The following is a 26,455-nucleotide window of genomic DNA, read 5'->3' on the forward strand; positions in this document are numbered from 1 at the left end:
TACTATGATTTTTAATAATAAAGAGAAATTAGGTCACCATGTGATGTAATCTTTAGGTATCAATTTTGTAAACTAAATATGACATTGCCTCCATTATTTTATGCTCATACCTTTGCCATGTTTCTATCTATACAACCTTGAGCCTAGGATTTTCCTCTTCCATATCCTCTTTAGTGGAATCTCCTTGATGTAGAGGAGTATCAAGAATTTCAACTATGGGGCTAGTTGGTGGTGGAGGAGCAAGTGGAGATGCAATCATTCCATGGGATGACTCCCCTACTTTAGATATTCTGACTTGTTTCCTTTTATACTAAGAAAGTTCATTTTCAAGTCCTAGCCTTTTATTGACTTCTTCATTATAGGCTACTAGAACTTGTTCATATTTCACATGTAGTTCTTGTACGAATTTATTTTCTTTCCTTGTAGTAGCCAATGCAAGATTTATAGTTCCAATATTCATCTCAGTATCCTCATCATTTGGAGTATCTTCTACTCTCTTTATAATCAGATTTCCTGTTACTTTTGGATCACTAGGCTTAGAGGAGCATGACCTATTCCCTTTTTGTAATGACCAAATCACTAGGGCAGCATGATCTTCACTATATTTGACACCCCCTAATGCTCTTTAGGATTTTTATTCAATATTCATTCCTCTTCTTACTACATCAAAAACCATGACATCAACAATATCCCAATTGGGAAGGAGTTGCACTCTAGCTCTCTTGATCATTCCTCTTCCTTCTTCTGGAGTTATTTTATTAAATTCCTACATCATTTTATCTTTTATCTCATCCTTTATAACATAGTCCTCTTAATTTGGTTGCTCTATTTTTCCTTTGTGATACCTCTCCTCAAAATTAGCAATATTTGTTCTCCATGCAAATTGATAGAAAGCCCTAGATTTAATGAAACTCTCATCAAATAAAAAATTGTGACTAGCTTATTCGATCACATGATCCAACTCTTTCCCCTTAAAATCAGCTATAATTAACTCTAGGCTAGGTACATGAGGCTCTTTAAATGTTCATCTAATTCAACTGAAGTAACAAAGATACTCCCTAGCTTTCCAGTTTTTCCATTTGCTCAATTGTGAGCTGTTCATCTCCAAGGTGAAGGGGTGATTGAGATGGTGTGTAGACTAGACACCTAGTCATGAAATCTTCTCCAATTTTTAGCATCTTTGATGCTTGTTCTAGTGGATTCACCTCAACTTGGGATCTCTTGTGGGCTGGGGAAACAAGCACATTTGCATTAGTTTTCTCTTTTCCCTTTTTATCACCATGTTCTTCCATTCTGATTACACTATACCCATGCCTTTTCTACACAACATTATACCTTGAGCCTATAGCTAGAGTGAAAGCTAGCCTTCTCATGACCTCTTGTGATTTATTAGGGTACTTTTTGATAAGGATAGACTTCTTCTTATTGAGAGTATCCATTATCTTGACAAAGAAGGTCATTAGCTTATTTACCTTATCGGCCATTATTTTAGCACCTGGTAATGGGTTGTAGTCTTTTTCAAAATAATTCACAAAGTCCAAAACCCTAGAATAAAGTCTCCACTTTTCCTTTTTTACTTCCTTTTCTTGTAAGGAAAATTCATTCCTTATGATATCTTCAAGGTAATAGAAAATATGTTCACAATATTTTTCTTTTTCTCTCTTCCTTAATATCTCAAAGAATCCCTCATTATCAAAAAATATGGCAGGGGAAGTTTCCATTTTATAAGGGTTTAAAATTTATACAAGAAAATTCAACCCCCATTTGTGATCACAAATTGATGAGTGATGGTGCATGTGGGAAAAATAGAGCCTCTTAATCTGCCTATTAATTTTAATTCCCTTAAACCTCCTATCTGCCATGATATCTCAACCAAACCAACCTTTAGAGATACTTGCATGGTAACACATGTGGAGTTCCTTGAAATCCATACACTCTAAAAATAATGGAAACTAGATATGGGATAATGTCTACCCAATTATGGGAAACTTTAATTTAGTTGGGGAGTCCATAGGTTTGACAAAATCTAAGAGCAATATAGGAATTCTTGGGTTATCCCTAGACAAATATATCCTCATTCTTGATGTGAAATACCTATCAAATCCAACAAAACTGGCCCCATTCACATCCCAAGACATGTCTACACTCCAAAGTTGGACAGGTAGAGGTTCTCCTTCATGCCACCTTGTTAATTGCATTTCCTTTTCAAAATAAGTGGCTCCTTTAAAGAGAAACATATGCATTAACATTGAGTACCAACCAAAGGTTCTCTCTATCTTTCCCTTTTGAATTCCAATCAATCCAACATGAATTTACTCAACTAGAAAATGGACAAAATAAAAAATGATACTAACTCCAAAAAAAGAAATTTGCACCATCATATACATAAAATTGATAGGCATAAAATCCTATTCATCTTCACCAAAAACCCTACATAAAGACATATAGATATCTAGGGCATGAGAATTGTAAAATTCTTTCTTGAAGGGTTCTAGGGTCAAGGTTGTGACCAATGTTGTGTTTCCAATAGTTTCTAGATGTCCTCTCAAAGCCTCTTGCCTAACTTGCATCTTCTAGGCTTCGTATCCTTTCTCTAACTCTTGAAAATCAATAGCCTCATGATACTGTGAGATAGGGTCCATCTTGAATATTTCTTGAATCTCCTCGAGTGCTATCTTTAATAGACATTCTCCATTTATCCCCCTCACTAACCTAGTAATTAGATCATACATCCTGGCTACTGAAGTTAGAAGGTCTAAGTCCATGAATACTACTAGAACAACTAATTTATGAGGTCAAAATTCCAAATGTTACCATGTGGGGCAAATAGTCTTCTCTCTGAGAACCACTTCCTAAAAAGATGTAACCCACTCTTAGATGTTACTACATCACAAATTGAATTACCTCTTTCATATAAACCCTTTGCCAATTTTAATCTTGGAGAAACATGAATCAATTTCCTCATCTGTGCTACATCATTGGTCAAATCATTCAATTGCTCTAAGAAATCATCATGGATATTTTTGTGCTAATAATTTGTCTATTCAAAAAAACCCTTTTCCAAAGGAATTGTGAAAATACAAGGATAATTGTCAAAATTCTGTAAGGATATGGAAAAGATTACTTACTGGGACCAATTTCTTCAGCTCCTTGTTGTAGCAATTCATGATTCAACTTAGTATCAAACTCGGCTTTCGCTTGCAATATATTCTGGCTAATCAACAATTCTCCCCATTTTTTTAAAACAACATATTAATTCTCCATTATACTTTCTACATCATGTCACATGAGAGACCTTCAATTTTCATATATGCTCTATAGGGAGCGAGTATGCATGCTTCGAATCAAAAATTTGAAAAGGGACTACTGATCTATGAAAATTTGATGATCTTGATCTAATCGATTTGCTGACTCACATTTCCATCTTGTGACATGGTAGTCAAACCAATCCCGTTGTTACATTTGGAAAATTTCCATCATATTAGCATCCTTTTTGTATTGGCTAAAAATTCTTGACACACATCAACTGGTCATTATGTCACTATAATTAAAAATCTTGCAACTTATAATAATGACATAACAATAACCATAGATTGATCCCTGATCTAATGGTTATAATGAAGTATATGAACTCAACTTAAGGTGACCCAAATTTTCCATGTCTCACATAGTTGCTATGTCACCTTGGTTAAACCTTGCACATCTTGAGATAATGACCTAGCAATCATTGTAGATCCATCTTTGATCTTATCACTAAGAAGATCTTATACTCATCTGAACTATGATGGTCCACTAGGACACTCATTATCACATCGCTATATCACTTTGGTTAAAAAACTTGTGTCTTTTTATCATGACATAGAGATGATCATTGATCTCTGATCTGATCAACGTTTGAGATAAAACTTTGAAAACTAGTTGTTCTGAAAAAGGAACAAACCATCATTCGGCACCTATCATCTAAAATGACATTAGCTCCTTTGGAAACTTGTGGATTACTTGGTCCCACCTTGGACACATGTTATCACATCACTATATCACTTTGATTAAACAACTTCCAACTTTCAACTGCAATATAACGATAATTGTGGATCTCCTATCCAACCAATTACTGATATTTCATGTTAACATCACTATGATTGGTTGGTTGATGTTCAAATAGGTCCCACTTGGGCACATAAAATGTTATCATTATGTCACTAAGAAAAATCTTTGTAGCTTTCTATAATAACATGATGACATCAGTTGATCTTTATGTCAATCTATGGTTGACGTTGATTTTGAGCACCATTGCATCAACCCAGTTTTACTGTACACACATCATTATGTCGATATGCCAATTTGGCTAAAAGGGTATCTATTTTTCATAGTGACATCATGAGAGATGTTGATTCAATATGCATATGATGTTGGAGAAATAACCCATTTCTTAGTTAATACTAGCATGAAATATAAATACAAAACAAGAAAGACATAACTGCAACAAGAAATGTGGGGTTAAAAAGATGATAAAACCCTAATTAGTGAATAAAGAAAGGTCACAACATTAAAAACAATAATCTAGGGTTTTACTATTTTAAAATATTTCCCACCGTAGAGAACAAGGGCAAAATTTTTTGAAACTCAGGCATTCAAAAACTTCTTTGAGGCAACAACTTTGAAAAAGAGGCTAACAGAGCTCACAACTAGAGATACAAAGATCTGGCACAAGTTGACATTGATTCAACTTTAGTTAGTGCCACATACGAAGATTTTATAGAAGGCGATCTCTGCTCCTACAGACATTTTGAAGAAAGAGAGAAGGACAAGTATCCTTATGCACATGTGAAGGAGTAAAGACAAAGTTTGAAAGTAGAGCAGATAGAGAGCAATTAGAGTAGTGAAGGACTGAACAAAGTTATCATATTAGAAGATCAAATTAGAGATACATCAAAGAGGAGACCCAAGATCAGCTTGTAGAGAAAACCAAGGGTCATGTACTAAATCAATTATTGTTCATTGAGATAGGGTAAATCTCTTAACAAAGTGGTCTTAATAGATCTATACAAATATCCTTATAGTGTCCTTTCTTCATTGTGAGTGAAAAATCCTTTAACAAGATGAGACCTAATAGTCCCTTAAGATTTTAATAGGAAGACCCCTCACAAGGTAGATCATATTTTATGATCAAACATTGTAACCCTAATAGGCTAATGTATTTTTGCAATAATGAAGATTTATGGGTTTCATCCCCACCCCAGTTTTACCTTCATCTTGAAATGTTTCTAGGTAACCAAATCATTCTGTTATGTGTTGAACTATTTATGGATGTGATGTATTTCATTTATGTTTTAGCATTTCATTTTTGATGATAGAACCATGACATGAATTATGTGTGGATTTGTGTTATTGGTTTTAAAGCTAAAAGTTTAAGATCCTGATTCACCCCCCTCTTAGTATCTTGTTTGACATATACTTATTCCAACAAAAAGAATGCTCCTCCACTAGAAATTTTTCTATCATCAATGTTTCCTGACCAATCTATATCAATAAACGCTCTTAACTCAAGATTTCCTCCTTTCTTATACCATAAACCATATTCTTCAGTTCCTTTTAGATACCTCAAAATCCTTTTAATTGTCATCATGTGATTTTATTTAGGATTAGTAAAAAACCTTGCAACTATGCCAATTTCCAATGCAATATTAGGTCTAATGTGTACCACATACTAAAGTTTCCCAATAATTGATCTATAGGTAGTTTAGTTTACCTCCTTTGAATCATCATTCTTTGAGAGTTTATGTCCAAAAGACATAGGTGTTGCAACTAGTTTGGAGTCTTCCATTCTAAATACTTTTAATGTTTCCCTAATTTCCTTTGATTGAGTGATAAATATGCCATACTTAATTTTATGAACTTGTAGAACCACAAAGAGTTTTATCTCTCCAAACATAGACATCTCAAATTCTTTCCTCATTTATTCATTAAATGGTTTTCATAACACCTCATGCCCTCCAAATATGATATCATCCACAAATATTTTTGCAAGTAATTTCTTTTCCTATGGTCCTTCCTTTATATACAATTTTCTATTATAATTTATCTTTTCAAAACCAATATTTACTAGATATCTATGTAGCCTTTCATACCATGCTCTAGGAGCTTGCTTTAATCCGTATAAAGCTTTTTGAAATTTAAATACCATGTCTCTTTTTCTTGGATCAATGAAACCTTTAGGCTATTCAATGTAGACTTCTTCTTCCAATATTCCATTTAAGAAAGCTAATTTAACATCCATCTGATGTACTTTTTATCCCTTTTGTGTAGCATATGCTAGAAGTATTCTGACTCCTTCAAGCCTTGCAATAGGGGAAAATGTTTCCCCATAATCAATACCTTCTTCTTGAGCATAACCTTTGCATACAAGAATTTCCTTGTTCCTTGTTACTTCTCCTTTCTCATTCAACTTATTTTAGAATATCCATTTTGTATCAATCACATTCTTATTCTTAGGTCTAGGTACAAGAGACTAGGTTTCATTTATTTCTATTTTCTCAATGTCTTCATTCATTGCCTCTATCCAAATTTCATTTTCTAAAGCATCTTTTATAGATCTAGGTTCAACTTTACTAAGAAAACATGTACTTTTCAATTTATTCCTTGCCAGTATTCCATCTTTCTCTCAAATTATTTGATCAAGTGCATGATGTCTTTTGACATATTTTTCAAGTCTTGAATCTTTCTTTCTTGATTCTAAACTTGATTCACTTGGTTCTCCAAGATCTTTTTCCTTTTTCTTGGGCTCTTCTAGCTAATCTAGCCATACTAACTCAGGTTGCACTACCTATGACTGCAACTCTGGTTGAACTATTTGTGACTTAGGTGCTCTTGTCTATGACTTGGCTTGAACTGCTAGTGACTTGCTAGGTTTAATTTTTTGATGATTGGTTTCAACTATTTATGGTAGAGTCTTAGGTTCCTCCTCATAGTAAAAAAAACTTTCTATAGTCTTTAGACTCCTTGCTACTTTGTTCATCTCTTATTTCTGCAAAATCATTAATCTTCACTTTCTTTGACTTTGTGAGTAGCAAGATTCAAACATTTGTATGCCCTACTTTTGTTAGAGTACCCTAGGAATATACCTTCATCACTTTTTGCATCAAGTTTTTCTTTCCTTACATCTTTCAAGATATAGAATTTTCTTCCAAATACTTTGAGATAATAATATTAGGCTTGTACTTATGCCATAATTTATAAGGTGTTTTTTTTGTACCTTTCTCAAGTTGAACTTAGTTCAATGTATGAAATGCTGTGCTGATTGCTTCTCTCCAATATTTTGGTGTAACATTATTCTCATTCATTATTGTTCTTGCACATTCCATGATGGATCTATTTTTTCTTTCTGCTATTCCATTTTTCTCTGGAGTTCTAGGTGTCGATACCCTTCTTTTGATTCCTCTTTCATTACAGAACTCATTAAATTCATTTGAGATGAATTCACCTCCTCTATCTGATCTCATGCATTTAAATTCTTGTTTCTTTCTCAACTCTTGCCAAATACCATTTGAACTTTTGAAAAGCATCAGACTTATCTTTCAAAAACATTATAGTCATCGTCCTAGAATAATCATCAACAAATAGAATGAAATATATGTCTCCATAGTAGCTTTCTATACCTATTGGACCATAAAGATCTGTATGAACTAGTTCCAAAACTTCTTTAGAATTGTACGAAATACTTTTAAAACTCCTTTTAATCATCTTCCCAATTTGATATTGTTTGTACATGCCCATCTTAGGTTTCTTTAGATAAGGAAATCTCTTATTATTTCATTCTTGCTTATGGTAACGAGGATGTCGAAGTTAACATGACACATTCTTTTATGCCATAGCCAAATTTGCTCTATCTAAGCCAACAAACATGTACTTTCAGTGAGATCAAGGTAAAAAACCTTTTGCCTAATTGCCAATCCCAACTAGGTTTCCTTTTCCATTCAATAGTTTAGCTTTGCCATTCATGAATTCTACCTTGTATCCTATATTGTTCAGCTATGCTATACTAAGTAGATTATGTCTTAATCCTTCAAACCAGTAAGAATTTTCACATTTTATTTCTTTAGTTAATGCTATGATTCATTTTCCTTTTACATAACATGGTTCATTATTTCCAAATCTAACACTTCCACCATTATAGTGTTCTAAATGTTTAAACTTAGTCTTGACACTAGTCATGTGATAAGAACAACCACTATCTATGATCCATGTATAATTTTTTCTAACATGAGAAATGAGTGCCATCTTTTCATTTTCCTCATTATCAGATTCATCCTTAACAACAATGTAAACTACTTCTTCTTCATTATCATCACTATCAGAATCTTTAACAATGTAACACAATTTATTACCTTTGTTTTTGAAGTCCTTGTAGCTCTCGAAGTCTTTCTTGCCTTTGAACCTATTATTTCTTTTCTCATCTTTTTCTTCTTTGTTTGGACATCTTGTAGCAATATGACCAACCTCTTCACATGAGAAACACATCAATGGAATTTTTCCTCCTTTCCATTTTGATACTCTTTTTGCTAGTAGGGCTTCAATGATTTCAAGGTCTTCATCTAATTCATCTTCTTCTTTACTATCAACCTATTTTCCTTTTGAGTTTCCTCCTTTTCTACCAAGAGTTAGTTTGGCTTTGAATGTAGATTCAAAGTTGCTAGGATTAGGAGCGCATTTATCAAAGTTATCCAATTCAAAAGTAGTCAATCTTTCGACAAGTGCATCTAAGGTTAGATCATTTGCAGGATTGCATCTCATCTCTTGAATTTATGAAACTCTAATTGCATAAATAGGAAGAAGAATTCTTAGTACCTTTTTAACCACTATCACATCAGTTATATATCCTCTTGTAGCTTTGATTACACTCACACTTTCTTTGATTCTTTCACTGTATTGGATAATGTTCTCACCTTCTTTCATTTTCATTTGATCAAACTTGCCTCTCAAGATTTTTGCCTTGGATCTTTGCACATTATTATCACCTCCATAGAATTTCTACAACTTTTTCCACATATCAAATGCAACAGGACAATCTTTAACCTCATTAAATTTAGAATAGTTTAGAGAGGAAGCTATATCAATCATCATTATATTGTGATCCTTAGCTTCTTTCATATATTCTAAAATCATATGTTTAGGTAGTGGCATTTATTTATTCTCTAGTAGAATATACCAATATCACTAATGCTTGATAGGTGTAACTTCATCAACTTCTGCCATGCTAAAAGGCTGTCTTTGTTAAGCTCGGGAATCTCTCTCCTGTATGACATCTTGATCTTTAGCTTAGGTCTTTGAAAATTTTCTTGCAAGCACCAAATTATTTGATACCAATCATTGGAAATGAAGAGAGTAATTGAGAGGCGAGGGGTGAATCAATTACCACAAAAATAATTCGTTGTCCCTAGATGTCAAATCAAACTTTTCATTGAATAATGAAATATTGTCAAGCTTGGTTATAACTAAGATAATGTTGTAACTCAGTTAACAAAGCACTCTTATTAATATTAAACTATTTAAACCTTTAATAACTTAGTTATAGAAACATAAATCATAAAACAAATAACTTGAACACATATGACACCAAGATTTAACATGGAAACACAATTTGGGAAAACCACCATGCAACTAGTCACAATAAATTTTTTCTCTTTTGAAGTGAGCCCTATTAAGAGCCAACCCTATTAAAGGTTACAATACATACTGTTAAGTATGACCTTGTTAGAGTATTTAGATCACCCTATTAGGAGTGGCTTGGTTAGAGCTATTCAAACACTTCAATCTTGAAAGGTCACCTTGTTAGATGATTTACAAAATAAATGTTAAGTCAACTCTGTTAAGAGATTTTTTTATAGCTACAATGGTTAGAAGGTAACAACAATTTGACTTGATTTATAAAGAAAATTCCTTTATAGATTCAAATCTCTATTCTGGCTTGACCCCTAGATCCTTACTGATCAAATGTTCTTTGCAGCTTATCTTCCACACTTTCTTGCTCTACCTTTTCATTTGATTACATATCCATCTTATTTCATATTCCACTTCTTTTTTTTATCTTCACAACTTGACCTTTGTTATATATCATAAGCTAGGACAAGTCAGCTTGAATACCCTTTTATCAACCAATAAACATCCAAATAGTCGGCCTCAATCAATTAATTATTTGACAATTGCATTCTGCTATCACTCGATCAATATCAAGATTGAATGCTTGGTTAATACTAAAATTCCTTTGATGCTTGATCACTTGATTAATAGTGAAAGAAAGATATCCTTTAGTAACCATCTTCTTGGTTAACACTGAATGTTCTTCATTACCTAACTGCTTGATCAATACTAAAATATGCACAGTTGATACTGTCAGTCCTTCATAGCTCAGTTAATATTAAAATTTGTGTAACATCAATGATAACATATAATTTGGAGAATTGTTTCCTATAGCCACATTGTCTCATATTTATTTTACAATCCTCTACAATAAGCTGTTAGAGGAGGGCAACAATAACAATAATGTTGAATCCCATATTTTGCAAAAAAAGAAAGAAATTCCACATAAGATCTTGAGCAAATAAGAGTAAAATGATGAAGAGACTCAGAAAAACCTCTTAATTTGTTTGAAACATTCTTGTGGAAGCTTCCAAAATTGGGAAGTAGAAGGCATGAAATATAAAGCTTCTAGAATTCTCTTTATGAAGTTTTAAATTTTTGTAGATTGTTTTAATGCTAAGAATATTATATTTTTTTAGGAAATTATATTTTCTAGCTTATTCAAACCAATATAATATCAAAAAAATCATATTTTTAAATTATAAAAAATAAATATTAATAATCAACTTTTTTATTTATTGGTTGTGGGCTAAAGCCTAGATTAATTATTATTATGTATATATCAGAGCCCGTGTTTCAACACTAGGAACCTTAGATCATTGTGCTTCCTAAACTTAACTCAAACTTTTAATTGTGTAGATGTCTCCTGTTACTCGAAGCAATCGGTGAGGCAGAGGTCATAGGGCTAGAGGTGGTAGAGTGAAACAGGAGGATGGACCACCTCCACCACCACCAAACCCGAACCAGGACATTATAGATGCACTTCAGACTTTGATCGGTGTAGTTCAGCAGAGAGTAGTACCTATAGTTTAGCCAGTTCAGCAGATTCCAATAGTGGAAGTAGAGGGACCCGAAGGGGGCAGACTCGAAGTCAGAGAGAGGACTAGGAGTCCCCCACTGAGACAGATTGAGGGTCAGGGTGAGCACGAGGAAGAGTCAATACACCAGAGAGGACCCCCACTTGATAGACCTCCTAGACATATAGGAGATGAGATCAGGGAATTGATTCGACTCAGGCCACCATTGTATACTGGTTCCACTAAGGGGATAGTAGTAGAGGCATGGTTATAGAGCCTACAGTGGTGCTTTGGGTTACGCCCTTATGGGAGTAATCTAAAGGCATGCCTAGTAGTTCATCAGTTGAGCGGGGATGCCTCCAATTGTTGGCATTGGGAGGAGATCATAGGTGGAGTGAGGATGGACACCCTCACATGGGAGTCTTTCCTAGAAATATTTTGAGAGAGGTACTTGTCAGAGCATTTCTGACAGAAACAGATAGAGGAATTCCATTCTCTTTATCAGAGAGGCCTTACAGTGTCTCAGTACGAGAGTAGGTTTCTCGAGCTCCTTCCTTATGTGGAATACATGAAGGACGAGAAACTACAGGTGCATCGCTTTATCATGGGTCTAAATTTCTCACTTCAGGGCCCAGTTCAGATGGCCTTCCCTACCACCTTCAGACAGGTAGTGGAGATAGCACTAGTTGTTGAGGATACTCGAGGTAGGTAGGAGTCTTGAGATTGGTCTCAGAACTGAAACTCTTCTCAGCAGAAACCCCCTTGGAAAGGGAATAAGAACTATATAGCAGGGTCCTCTAAGGGCCAGTAGTCTCAGTAGCCAAAACCCCAGTAGTAGCAGCAAAAACCTTCTCAAGGATATTAGGGCTCCAAGCCCAAGCAGTGGCAGTCAGAGGGGCCCAGGCAGGATCAGAAAGTACATGCCTTATAGTCATAGTCAGTGAAGACTCAGATTTCTTCTAGGGGTGGATACAGTGGGTCTAGCAGGTTAGGAGGCCCATAGCAGTTGGGATCATAGGGTGCATGATCTTATACTCGAGGACCATGCTACACTTGTGGTGGCATGGGTCATATAGCTAGGGAGTGTCCGCAGGGACATGCATTCAGTGGTCAGAGTAGGGCAATTTTAGAGGCAACAGTTGGTAACATGGGTAGATCCCATAGAGTTATTGCAACGGTTGATAATCGCCAGGTTGAGCATCAGGCCACAGTTATTGAGGCTATGGGTATTATAAAGGGCTGTATGGTTGCAGTTTTATTTGATTCGAGAGCTACTGACTCTTTTATATCTCCATTTGTGGTGGAGCATTGCGGGCTAGTGGTAGTTAGATAGGATGTTAGTTGGGAAGTAGAGTTAGCCTCAAGAGCTAGAGTGTCAGTTAGTTCCATGGTGCAGAATTGTCAGATGTAGATTGGAGACATGAACACTATGTCTGATCTATGCATTACCCCTCTAGGTTCTTATAATGTTGTTCTTGGCATGGATTGGCTTTATGCCCATAATGCCAAGATGGATTGTTGACAGAAGAGGGTGGAATGTGTGGATGATGATGGTATCTCTAGGGAGATCTTCAGAGTGAAGAGACCTGTATCCCTTCGTATGATTTTTGCTATGCAGCTTAGGCGGTGCATGTGAAAGGGTTGTCAGTTTTTTACTATCACCATTAGTGACAAAGAGGAAGATTCAGAGGGGGATCCATCCCTCGATGATTTTCCAATCCTCCAGGAGTTTGCAAATGTGTTTCCTTTAGAGCTTCCTGGTATGCCTCCACCTAGAACAGTGGATTTTCACATAGACCTTGTGCTAGGAGCCGAGTTAGTTTCAAGAGCACCATATAGGATGACTACTCATGAGCTTAGTGAACTAAAGGCTTAGTTGGAGGAACTCTTAGAGAAGGGGCATATTTGACCTAGTGTGTCACCTTGGGGTGCACCAGTGATCTTCGTCAAGAAGAAGGATGAATCACTTAGGTTGTGTATTGATTATCGGCAATTGAACAAAGTGACCATCAAGAACCAATATCCTCTTCCCAAAATCGATGATCTCTTTGATCAATTGTAGGGTGCTCAAGTATTTTCAAAGATTGATCTAAATTCGGGTTATCATCAGTTGAGGATTGTGGATAGTGATATTCCCAAAATTTCTTTTCATACTAGGTATGGTCACTATGAGTTCATCGTGGTACCATTTGGCCTCATGAATGCTCCAGCTATATTCATGAGCCTCATGAATGGAGTATTCCATACCTTTTTGGATAAGTTTGTGGTTGTTTTTCTTGATGACATTTTGATTTATTCTCAAGACGAGAAAGACCATGAAGAGCACTTGAGACAGGTATTGCAGAAGTTGAGAGAGAATCAGTTGTTTGGCAACTTGTTGAAGTGTGCATTCTTCAGACCTGAGATACATTATTTGGTTCATGTCATATCAGGTGATGGAGTCTCTGTAGACCCATCAAAGATTAGGGCTATCATGGATTGGCCAGCACCCACCAGTGTTACTGAAGTGAGGAGCTTTATGGGGCTAATAGGATATTACCAACGTCTCATTTTAGGATTCTCTAGACTGGCACACCCCATCACATCTCTTCAGAAAAAGGGAAAGAAGTTTGAGTGGTTAGAGAAGTGTGGTAGAGCTTTTCAAGAGCTCAAGAGAGCCCTCATGAGTGCATTGATTCTTGCAGTACCAGATCCTGTTGCAGATTTTGTGGTGTGCACCGATGCATCTTTAGATGGTTTAGGTGCAGTCCTTATGCATGATGGATGACCTATTTCCTTTGAGTCTAGGAAGTTGAAGATTCATGAACTCAATTATCCTACTCATGACCTAGAACTTACGGCAGTGGTTCATGCCTTGATGAGATGGTGACACTTCCTTCTAGGTCATAGATTTGAGCTTCATTCTGATCACCAGAGCTTGTAGTACATATTATCGCAGTCGAACCTTAATGCTAGGCAAAGAAGGTGAATGGAGTTTCTGTGTGAGTATGATTTTGATGTTCATTACATCAAGGGAAAGGAGAATGTGGTTGCAGATGCCTTAAGTAGAAGGCACCATGAGCTTTCAAATGTGACTACTTGTACTGACTTGAGAGAGCGAATCTTATAGCACTTACCAGCCAATGAGCTTTATGCAGAAGTGAGTCAGATAGTGCATTCTTAGAGACCCTTAGAAGGGAAGTATTCAAAGTTTTCCTTGGAGTCCATGGACTTTTGTGACATAGGGGACATATGTATGTACCTTCCATTGGGGGTTTGTGTGAGCTCATTGTACTTGAGGCTCATAGAGCACCTTATGCAGCGCACCCCAGTGTTAAGAAGTTGCATGCATATTTGAGGTAGTTGTATCACTAGCTAGGCATGAGAGTGCAGATTGCTAGCATAGTTGCGAGATGCCTTGAGTGCTAGAGGGTGAAGGCAGAGCACCGTCATCTTGGTGGGCTTCTTTAGCCGCATGAGATTGCAGAGTGGAAATGGGGTACTATAGCTATGGATTTCATTGTTGGTCTTCCTATGTCATCTCGTCGCCATGATGCCATTTTGGTGACAGTCAACACTTTGACTAAGGTTGCCCATTTCTCACCCATGCATACTACATTCACAGCACGAGACATATCTTAGGTGTTCTTGCGAGACATTGTCATACTTCATGGTGTTCCCTGTAAGATCATCTCTGACAAAGACTCATTGTTCACTTCTTCATTTTGGAGAGAGTTGCAGGTAGCTTTGGGTACTAGGCTCAATTTTAGTTCAGCGTACCATCCTCAGACTGATGGCCAGACTGAGTGAGTGAATCAGGTTTTGGAGGACATGTTACATATGTACGTGATGGATCATAAGGTCAAATGGGAGGAATACCTACATCTTGTCAAGTTTTCCTATAAGAACGGGCACCATTCCTCCATAGATATGTCGCCTTATGAGGCCTTGTACGGAAGATCATGCAGGATGCCCTTGAGTTGGGACAAGATCAAGGATTGAGTATCTATTGGTCCCCATTTAGTAAAGGAGATGGAGCAGCAAGTGACCTTGATTAGATAACACCTGAGAAAGGCACATGATAGGCAGAAGAAGTATGCTGATGCGAAGAGGTCAGATCGAGAGTATCAGGTTGGTGATAGAGTGTTCTTGAGGGTGTGACCACACAAGAGTTTGATTCGATTCGGAAAGGGCTCTAAGTTGGCACCCTGATTTGTTGGACTGTTTGAGATCCTAGAGAGGATAGGACTTGTTGCATACCATTTAGCTTTGCCACCTAGCCTGTCATGCATCCACGATGTGTTTCACATTTTAGTACTTAGAGGATAAATTTATGATGAGTCTCATATTATAGATTGGGATGCTTTATAGGTGGAGTCGAACTGATAGCTAGCACTGGAGCCTATCCATATTATTGCTCGATAGACCCTAGCACTTTGAGTTCAAGACCTGGACTAGGTTAGGGTCCAGTGGGATTGTTATGATGAGGTCACAACTCCATGGAAGGATGCCGCACAGATGCAATCTCAACACCCTTATCTTTTTGATGAACTCTAGGAGGTAGTTCATGCCTATTGGGGGAGGATGTGAGGCCTCGCCCCGACCCATCATAGCATACTAATACATTACTATTATTTTGATACTCACGACTCGAGATGTCGAGACATTATTTGATGCTTAGAACATACTATATTATTTCATGTTGTGTGATGTTACTTTCAGATATTTGATGTTTGTCATTTAATGTTTTATGTATATGTATGTTGATGAAATTAGTAAATGTAGGATTGATACTTTGATTTAAGAGATTTTAATGGTTAAGAAATGAGAGAAACCCTGATTGATGTATGTTTCAATTTATGTGAATTTTTGATACATAAATACATATGTGCATGTGATTTTATGGGACTACTGATGTGTGCAATGAGTGTGCAGATATTTTAGTCGAGAAACTCGATGGAGGAACAAAACTAATCCCTATGTGCTATTGTGGAAACCTTGTTGTTCGTAATCAAATTTATTGTGAGATGTATGTATGTATCTTTCTATGATCAGTAAATGTTAATGTTCGTAAACTATGTTCTTATAGTGTCACTTGACACTCGTGAATTGTGTATGCTCTTCAGCCTACTTATTAGGGTTAGCTATGTAACCTTTGGACCTAAGTCGGATTAAGTTACTATCTTTTTGCTAATTTGGTTCTTAATCGAGTTTAGTCACCCTTAATCCAGTTTAGTGCTTAATCTGCATTTTAGAGTTGTTAGTTGGTTCTAATTATTTCTTAGCTTTTGTTGGTTCCAAACCTATTCCTAAGGCTTTAAAACATGAAATAATTATACCCAAAGGGTATGGGTATGGGTTGGGGGTCTTTTCCAACCCCTAAGCCCCTTTTGTTGACTTTTGAGATCACTAAAAAAGTTTTATTTTACCTTTGTGCGAAAATTGCAAGTGGTTACCATGAATTGCCTCACCTCACCTCCACTTAGTGATTAACCATAGAGTGGGTTGAGTTAGGAGCTTCTAGATTTTTTGGTGGGTGGGAGAAGTTATTCCCTTTGGTGGTTGAGTTTGAGGCTTATTTAGAGGCCCTTCTTGGAGTAGTAGAGGTTGTTATCCAATCTCTGCATTTAGAGAGGAGTCTTGGAAGATTGAAGCAAGGAAGGGAAAAGCTCTACTCAAACTTGTTCATTTTCCATTACCTCTTTGTGAAGGTAGGAATTCTCATCTCCCTTGTTCATATTTTCATGCTTGCTTCATGCTTATGCTACCTTGTTATTGTTTGGATGCTTGTATGTATGTTGGGTATGTTGGGAAGTTTTGAAAACCATGCTTTTTTTGAATGTTTTCCTTTCATGTTTATGTTTGAATTTTGAGATTTTCTTGCATGGGTGTTTTGGTATTACTCACCCTTGGATAGGGTAGAAGTGACCAATTTTGGGAAAGGTCTTTTTAGTTGGACTCCAACCAGTGTAGAGTCTCTTCTCAGGATGAGAAGAGGGAGAGAGGGTAGGGTGTTATGGCCCCCTACCTGTCAGCACAAACCTTGTATGAGTATGGCATGCTAAAATGGAAGAATAGAAGTTCTTGGTTTATAGCCCTGATTGGGCATCTATTTTGGTGTTGTGCCTAACTTCTCCTATTGGAAGAATCTACCTTTCCGTAGTTTTGATTCATTGTGAATCCTATTGTGATAACCTTGTATGAATATGCATGTTTGAATTGTTTCTCGGTCATGCTTGTTGTCACTTGATCATATTTTGTTCTCTCCATGGTTCTTAGAAATGTGTTTTAGAAATTGATATGGAACCCTTGATGAGGATCATGAAGGAAATTCAATTTAATTGTTGTAATTTACGATTGAAATCCTATGAAACTTGTATCTCAAAACCTTTTTGTAATGGCAACGATGCTAGGTTTTCTTCCTGGTTCTTTCCCGGCTGAGCCTTTGAATCAGGATTGCCAATAAAAATGGTGATTGAGTAATATTGCTTACCATGAGATTTAATCATAAATTTTCAATTATATGGATGCTCATTAAAAATAGGATGAATGATGATGGTTTAATTAAGCAAAATTTTTAAGTTTTCCTTATATGTTAAATATGAAAACTATGTTGAGGAAAGAAAAATGGTTATGGTTGATGGTTCAATTCAAGTTGTTTGAGATATCAATTAATCTTGTATTAATGTGTCACAATGATTAAATCTATGTTTTAAATCCATCAAAAAAAAAAACACCTTGAAAGAAGAAATACATTGCTTTGAAATCTATACTTAGAAAAAAAAATTTTGAAAAAAAAAAGTGTGCCAAGAAAGCAAAAACTCTCTGGTTTTTTTATGGGGAGCAATTTAAATTCTCCTCTTGAGACAGAGAATCTAAGAGATTCTCTTATTATCCTTTTTGGCTTTATTGAATATTGTATTTAAAATTAAAAATAGTAATTAAATAAACAAAGAAAATATACACTAAATATCCTCCTTACCTAGAAAACTTTATGACTTAAATGTGTCACCATCTCCCCTTGGGTGTTACCCTTGGAATGAATTTTTAAAAAAGTTTTATTTGAAATTTTTTGTGCAAAGCCAATGGGCATCATGGAGATGATGTCACCCTCCTACCCTTCCTTAACTTTCGCTGTCCTTGGCATTTGTTAAAATATGTTTTGAAATTGTTAAAATTTGAAAGCAAATCTGCTTTCTAATGGGCGGCCATCTTGGTTTCCACCCAAGACAAGTGGGGTGGGAGGCTTATCACTGACGCAGGGTCAGTGTACTTGGTAGCGCGCAGGCCAAGGGGAAGCTTGGGGAAGAGTAGGGTGTAGGGGGAGTAGGGTGTTGGAGGTTAGTATAGGTTTGTTAGCATAGGTGTTAGGTGGAGTTTGTGGGGGGGGGGGGGGGGTGGTGTTAGATAGTGATAGGTGTTAGTTTGTTTTTGTAGTTAGTTTAAATTAAGTTAGTTTAATTTAATAAAGTTTTAAGTTAGTCTTTATTATGTTTTTTATATTAAAATGTATTTTTTTAAAAAGTAGTTGTTATTTTAGATTGTTGTAAAAAGTAAGTGTAGTTAGATATTAATTTAATTAAATTAGATTTTGTATTAATTTAAGTAAGAAATTAAATTAGTATGTCATAAAGTTGTATAGTAGTGTTGGTTTTAATAGTATAAATTAGTTTCATTTTGAGTTAGTAATTTTAATAGTTAGAGATTAGTATTAGTTATTAATGTCGTTAGACATTAGAAAAGATTAGTCAGTTTAAATGTTATGATGCTTAGTTAATATGTTTGAATCCAACTAATTTAAAATAAAGATTACTTAAAGCTTAATTAATAGTTTTGATTGACGTTGATTTTAGAAGTTAGTTACTTTAAAGTTTAGAAATGTTTTAATGATTTATAGATTTAAATAAAAATGTGATTTGAATAACTTCTAAATAATGTTTAATTACGAATGTATCATCACATTAATTAGTAAGTTCTTTTGAATTCAAAAGATTCAAAGAGTTTAACTTATCTTTACTTCATTTTGAAACCAGTTTGAAAAAAGTTAAGTTTATTGTTAATTAAATAATGCACAAGTGTTGATAACAATTTGATAGCAAGAGTTTAAATTTTTAAACAATTTTATTCCTTCTCTTGGTTAAACCTTAGATGAATTGTAGTGAACCTTCACTTCTCTTGCAAGCAATCAGATTAAAACTTAGAACATTTTAATTATAATTAAAAAAAATAAAAAATATTTGTGTGTTTTTGCCCATGTAGTTTGGGCATGACAGTATAATAATTAATTTTTTTTTCTTATGTGTTAAGGCTCAAGTAAACTCAAACCCAAGACCTCCTACATGAGAGGCTCACAAGTTACCATTATGTTGTAGGCTCTTGCCTTTTAATAATCAGCTATTGTATTTGTGTTTAAGAAAATCTAATTCTTTATTTTTATTAGTTATTTGACTAGTTAAAAATAAAAAAATGGGACTAAACAAATGCATAAGTATTCTTGCCCAAACCAGGAACTAATAATAATAATATCAAGCCCAAAATGTGCTATGATGTATAAGTATATTTATATACATAAGCATATGTTCACGTGTTTTTTTTTTTTTGAAAGAAAAAGTGGACTGATCACTATATATATTTTATTAATAATATGCTCATGTGTATTTATGCAATTAAATTTATATGTATTAGGGACTTAATGCCAATTTATACTTAACATACTTAATTTCTAAATCATCATAAATACATACACACGGTCATTTTAAAATATGACTATATGCATGTGTCCTTATATCATTGTAACAATATCATCCATGTATTAAATAACTGCTTGCATGCACATATATAGTTCCTCTCTCTCTCTCTCTCTCACTATATATATATATATATATATATATATATATATATATATATATCCAAACAAATGCAAATGAAGAGTCGACTATGGTTATTTTTTAAATTGATAGGAAATGATTGAATTATTTATTTTTTGATTATTCATTGTTAAACATAAGTTGAAAAAGGACAACTAACTCGACACAACTAAGACAATGACTCAACCCAATACATGATGACTAGATGTTCAATTATAGACAATGACTCAACCCAATACTTAATTTCTCAATCATCATAAATACATACACATGGTCATTTTAAAATATGACTGCATGTGTTCTTATATCATTATAACAATATCATGTATTAAATGACTATTTACATGCACATATATATTCATTCTCTCTCTCTCTCTCTCTCTCTCTCTCTCTCTATATATATATATATATATATATATATATATATATATATATATATATATATATATATATATATATAAATAAAACTGAACAAATACAAATGAAAAGTCTACTATGGTTTTTTTTTAAATTGATAGGAAAGGATTGAATTTTTTTTTTTTTTGATTATTCATTGTTAAACACAAGTTGAGAAAGGACAACTAACTTAACACAACTAAGACAATGACTCAACCCAATACATGATTACTAGATGTTCAATTATAATTCCTTCTCAGATGATTTTTCTAACCTTGACCATTTGTACACATCCTCTCAATTTGTTGTTACTCTTTCTTCTCTTCAAGAATCATTGATCTTTCCATAAATCCACTAACAAGGAAGGATTAGTCATCTTCATCATCATAATACTATAAGAAATAAATAATTTATAGAATTTTAAGACATATCCATCCACGAATAAGATCCCATAGGAAAATCATTGACAAACATTTCACACAAATGAAATCATGATCACATTAATCATAATTCTATAATTTAAAAAAAAAGGAAATCCTCTTAGATAATTATCTTCACACATTAAATTGAAACACTTATAAGAGTTATTAAAAAGATACTTAAGAAGAGGATGTAACAACCAACATATTTTGTTTTCCTTGCAAATTTTTGGCATTCCTCACACCTTCTTCCAAATTTGTGGGGATTAGAAAAAAAAAAAGGGTTGGCCAATAATACATAGCTCTTAATTTTTTTTGAACTTTTGAACTTTTTTTTTTTTTTGGATAATTACCTCTACATGTACCTTCATGCATCTCTTTCAATACCTTTTCTAATTGACCCATGTCCAATAAAAACAATAAAACTTAATCCCTATCCTTATAATTCAAATTACTATCAATGAAAATATACTTCAAAGTTCTTTGATTATTAGCTAACTCATCTTGGTATGTAAAATGAAGAAAATAGAACAAAATATTTGTGTTCCAAGGAGTATGCTACAAAATACAAAGGATACATTCATGAGCCAAGGAAATATGCACATGAAATGCCTCTAAGCTAGTCTTAGTCATCAAACTTTTGGTTCCTTTCCCTTAGATCAACTTGACAATCTTACTATCCACATTAAAATCCTAGATTTGGTTGATCCATCTACACATTCTTCTTGTTATTTTATTTTAGATAAAAATGTCCTTAATAGTTGAGTTGTAAAAATAGGAAATTACTTTTTGTCCTATCGAGTATGGTCTAATATTCTTCACAATCTTTACCAATACACATGCCTTCTTCTATACTATGTCATACTTCAATTTTTTAGGGTGAAGATATTTATTAAAAAATTCCATGGACTATTCAAATCCTACATTTTTCTTCTATAAGATAACAAAAATAATTATATGAAATGAAACAAAGAGAAAAAATCAAAGGGACTACTAAATAGTGGATATTTAAGTGCATACCTTCTTTAATGACTCTTTTAATAGCTACAAAAGCATTAATTTCTTTAGATGTTCAATCAACCTTTTTAATTTTATCGAGCATCTTAGAGATAGGCTTCACTATGTTTTAAAAGTTTATAATAAATGTTCAAATAAATTTAATTTCCCAAAATATTTTTAATGACTCGACTTATTTTATTATAGTAGGAATAACTATCTTATCAGTAGAAATCACTCTATATTGCTCTATCCTACTCCTTAAAAAGATGATCCAATAGTTTTTATTTTGGGATTGGTAATAGGAAAAATCTAAGGTTAATTATTTTTATTAGTTGCTGTGATTTAGTATTATTAGTTAAGCTCGAGTTGACTCAAACACAAGACCTCCAAGATAAAGGGCTCACAACTTACCATTGTGTTATCGGCTCTTGCCTAATGAACTACTAATTTTTCCTTAGTGATTGAAAAAATGCATTTTTTTGGATTCAAGGGGTTAACTTAATTTTTTTTTATGAATAAGAAAATGATCTTCAACCTTCTTAGAAATTTTGATTAGGTAATCTTGATATACCACCACATTGATGTAAATTAGATCTGCAAAAGTAATATCCATTTATTAGACCAAAGAACATTATTCCATGTACATAAGTTTCCCAAGGACTAACTAACACTATTTTACATCAATTAGATTCCTTTACTTGATTGTATCCTAAGAAACCATCCATCATGAAAATCAACTTGCATCCAGTAACCTTGTGTAACATGGCTTCTACATTTGGAAAGTGATAATTATTTTTTGAAGATGACACATATAGGTTCTTTAAGTCTATACTTAAAAGAGCTAAATTGGTGACCAAAAAACAATTACTTAGGAGCTTAATTTTTCCATCATCTTTGAGTTTTCTGATTTTCTTTTTCATATTAGGTCACAATACTAGATTTTGGCCATTCTTGACTAAATGAGCTTGCCTCAAATTTAACAATGATCTCATGTTGATATCCCTCTATGTACATTTTTTTTGATGAATAGTCCTTTTCTATTAATAAATTAATATACTAGTTACAAATTCACAAAAAAGGGACCGGGGGATACAAGATCACCTTGTGAAAGTTCACACAGCTATAGCCAGAATCAACAACTATTCATCAAAAAAAATTAAGCAACCCCTCAGGAGGTTGCCAAAGCAGTTCTCGCTGAGGGGGGTGGTTCATCTTGATCATTAAAACCCCAACCATCCTTAGGGTTAGTAGGCATACTAGGAACAATACATCCATCAATAGCCTCACCAGGGATCTTGTCTTTATCTTTTTCCTCTGCCCACAATGAAGAGATGGCCAGATTCAGGCATAAAGGCCACTTTCTAGAAGCAACATGAGGAGTACTAGAAGGGGGAGCCGCTAGACCCAAGGACCAACTAAAACCATGTCAAGGTGGATAATTCAAACAATGATGCTACCAAACACCATCACCACCACTAAGAGAGTGGTGACGAGGAACCTGTGAGTGAGGCATGTGTGAATGACAAGTGGAGGAGCTACACCCTTGATGAATGATCAATTGAGGTGTTGGGAGGCACTCTAGCAATCGTATAGGGTGAGTTACCCCAATGATTGAGTAGCTCTTGAAGGTGGGCCACCTCTAGAGCCACTTTGTTTGCTTGAACCTGGATCCACATCATGACATTATTGCAAATGTATGCTCTAGTGTACATAGCAACATTTATATCAAGGAATTCGTGACTGAAAAGAACAACATTCCTATACTTCCATAAAGTAAACAAAATCTCCATCTTGAAGGTATGCCAGATTTGGGTAAACTTCCTATGAATTTCGGGTGAATCAACCAACACAACTCCTATGTACATTGAGTTCATCATATGACTAGGAAAATACATGTATATACTTCCTTAAGAGTGAAATCAATATTATCTTAATTTTTGGAGTGCTTTCTTGCATATGAAAACCTTCTTGGGAGAGGTATTGGTCCCTAAATTTATATCTTTCAACTCATCCTTCTAGACTGGGTATGTCTCATAGCTTGATTATCAAAACTATCAAATACCCTTTCCAAAGATACTAATCCCTTTGGAATATTATTTGTTCTTTATTTTACATTCTCATTTCTAAATTGTGTCTCATTTTTATGACCTATTAAATTTTATTGAATACAATTTCTTGAGTCTCATATTGGTCAATACATTGTAGGAACTTCAAAACATATTTATCATTATTGAAGACTTACCAACTATAAACATTATCATAAAATACAATCTTGATTTTAACTTCAACCTTATATAATTGTACTAAGGTTACATCAACCTTTTTCAAGGCTACATTAGATAAAACACATGTTATGACTTTTTTTTAATCTCTTTTTATCCAACATATAGAAAATACATCAAATATTTCTAGTACATCCCACACACATAAAAAATATTGTTCTTTTAGGGCTTGAAAGAAAAACATCTAATAGTTAAATCCAAATTTAACTAATAAAGTAGAGGAATAAAAACACACACAAAAAATGGAACAATAAGACATGGATATTTAATGTGTTCCACCCAATCTTAGGCTACATCTACCAAAAGAGAGTCCAATATTATTATCTAGAAAGTCATCCTGATTACAATATGTAATCCCTTGTAACTCAATACCATTTCAAGAAAATGCCTAATTCGCATATAAAAAGTTCTAATCCTAAGCCATTTAACACGACTTAGTTATAAAATTAGGGTTATAATATATTTGCAAATAGAAAATAACTCTTACAAATAGAAAAATAACTCTTGATGCCTGGACCCCACAAGGGGCATTGTCTATTGATCCCATCTTTGAGGCATTATGCCTAAACCCTCATTGAAAAATATTGGGGAAAACTACACCGAATAAAGTGGAGAAAAATTAACCTCTGATTCTAATTAAACTGTATATAACAATAATTATAGCCTTCTTTTTTGGAATAATAAATAGACCTAATATATAATATAGTGAATTATAAGTCACTATAAACTTATAATATCTTTATTCCATGCTTAAAAAATAGATAAAATACTAGCATTAGAGCTTTATACTCTTCTACATTATTCAAATGATAAGAGAACTAAGTATTTGTAAATCTAGCTATTCAGTGAAATGAATATAGATCCTACCCTTATTCCCTCTTTACTAAAATCCCCATCAAAGTACATATCTTTCATTCTCCGTCTTGAACCTTTTGAATAATATTCCCTATAGAATCAATATTTTGTAGCACATTCACTTAGCAAAATTATTTATCAAGCTACCCAAATCCACATACAAAAATACTATCAAATTTAGGTTTTCTAGCTCCATCATAATGGGTGACCTAAATTATCTATGAATCTTAACCTCTTATCCATTCATAAGGATAGTGGAATAGGTGAGTCAAATTGTACATAACCACCTACAATTGTAATCCATTGACAATAGCATCTCATTATTTGATGTTACATATTTACAATTATTATATCCATGTGGTAAATAGCTTCAAGAAACTTATCAAGTTTGAGCTCAGGTTCCTTTATGATACCAATTATATGTATATACCCATTGTCTATGGAATAAAACTTGTCATATAAAATATCTACCCACATGCAAATCTCCTTCATAATGCCAAAATGCATAATATTTGTAGTAACCCTTAAGTATATGACACAACCATTGATAAGAGGGACCTCAAAGAAGTTAGTTCAATCATTGTAGCATGAGTTGACCATTTGAAAAAAAAATGAAAAAAAATTGAGAGATATGAAAGATCAACCTTCTAATTTTAAAATAATCGTAGAATAGATCTGCAACATGTCATTTTATATTCCAAGAATACATGCCTTCTTCCATGAACCTTTAAGAGGCTATCTTTATATTCCTCCTATCACTAAATACTACATAATTATTTTAGCCATTGAAATATACTACAACTACAACTATCACTATCACTACAACTACCACTAATGATCAATTACAACAACTTATGAAGCCTTCACACGCATCAAACTGGTATGAGAAAATATTATATTCTTAATCAATAAGAAAATATATTACATTATAGATCAAGGTCTCAATCATAAAAATATCCCACAACTAGGTAAAATAAAATGAGCTAATCCACAAGTAGGGTTTCCATGGTGTAGAATCATTGAGAGATGATCCATGAAGCTTCGTTGATTGGAAAAATCCTTCATGAGATCAAGAAATACAAATTATTTGTGAAACATGAAGAATAGTGATGCATTTCCAGAATTCAAAGATATCTCCATTGCAAAGTAATCAATGTAGGTACAAAATTTGGTGAAGTTAAAAAATGATGCTATGAAAACTTCATGTGGTGTACATAAAAAATGATCCAAAATAAAGGAATTCTAAAAGAAACTCAGTGACAAAGATACTAAAAGAAACAGGAAATAAAAATATTTTTGGGTTTATACAATGTTGCCAATAACCCAAGATGACCTACATCCGATACCTAGGGTTATTTGAAAAGTGAGTCTCTTACTTTATTGGTTCTAAAGGAAAACCAAGATGGTCAACCTCATCCTAATGAATCTAAGAAGAATCTTCAACTGGTTTGTCCTTCCATTTCACAAGATATTCTTTATACTATCCATCTATTTCACTTCTACCA

The sequence above is a fragment of the Cupressus sempervirens genome, chromosome 4 (assembly GCF_028749045.1).
Source record: "Cupressus sempervirens isolate cs-2001-9-10 chromosome 4, ASM2874904v1, whole genome shotgun sequence".
NCBI classification, from domain to species: domain Eukaryota; kingdom Viridiplantae; phylum Streptophyta; class Pinopsida; order Cupressales; family Cupressaceae; genus Cupressus; species Cupressus sempervirens.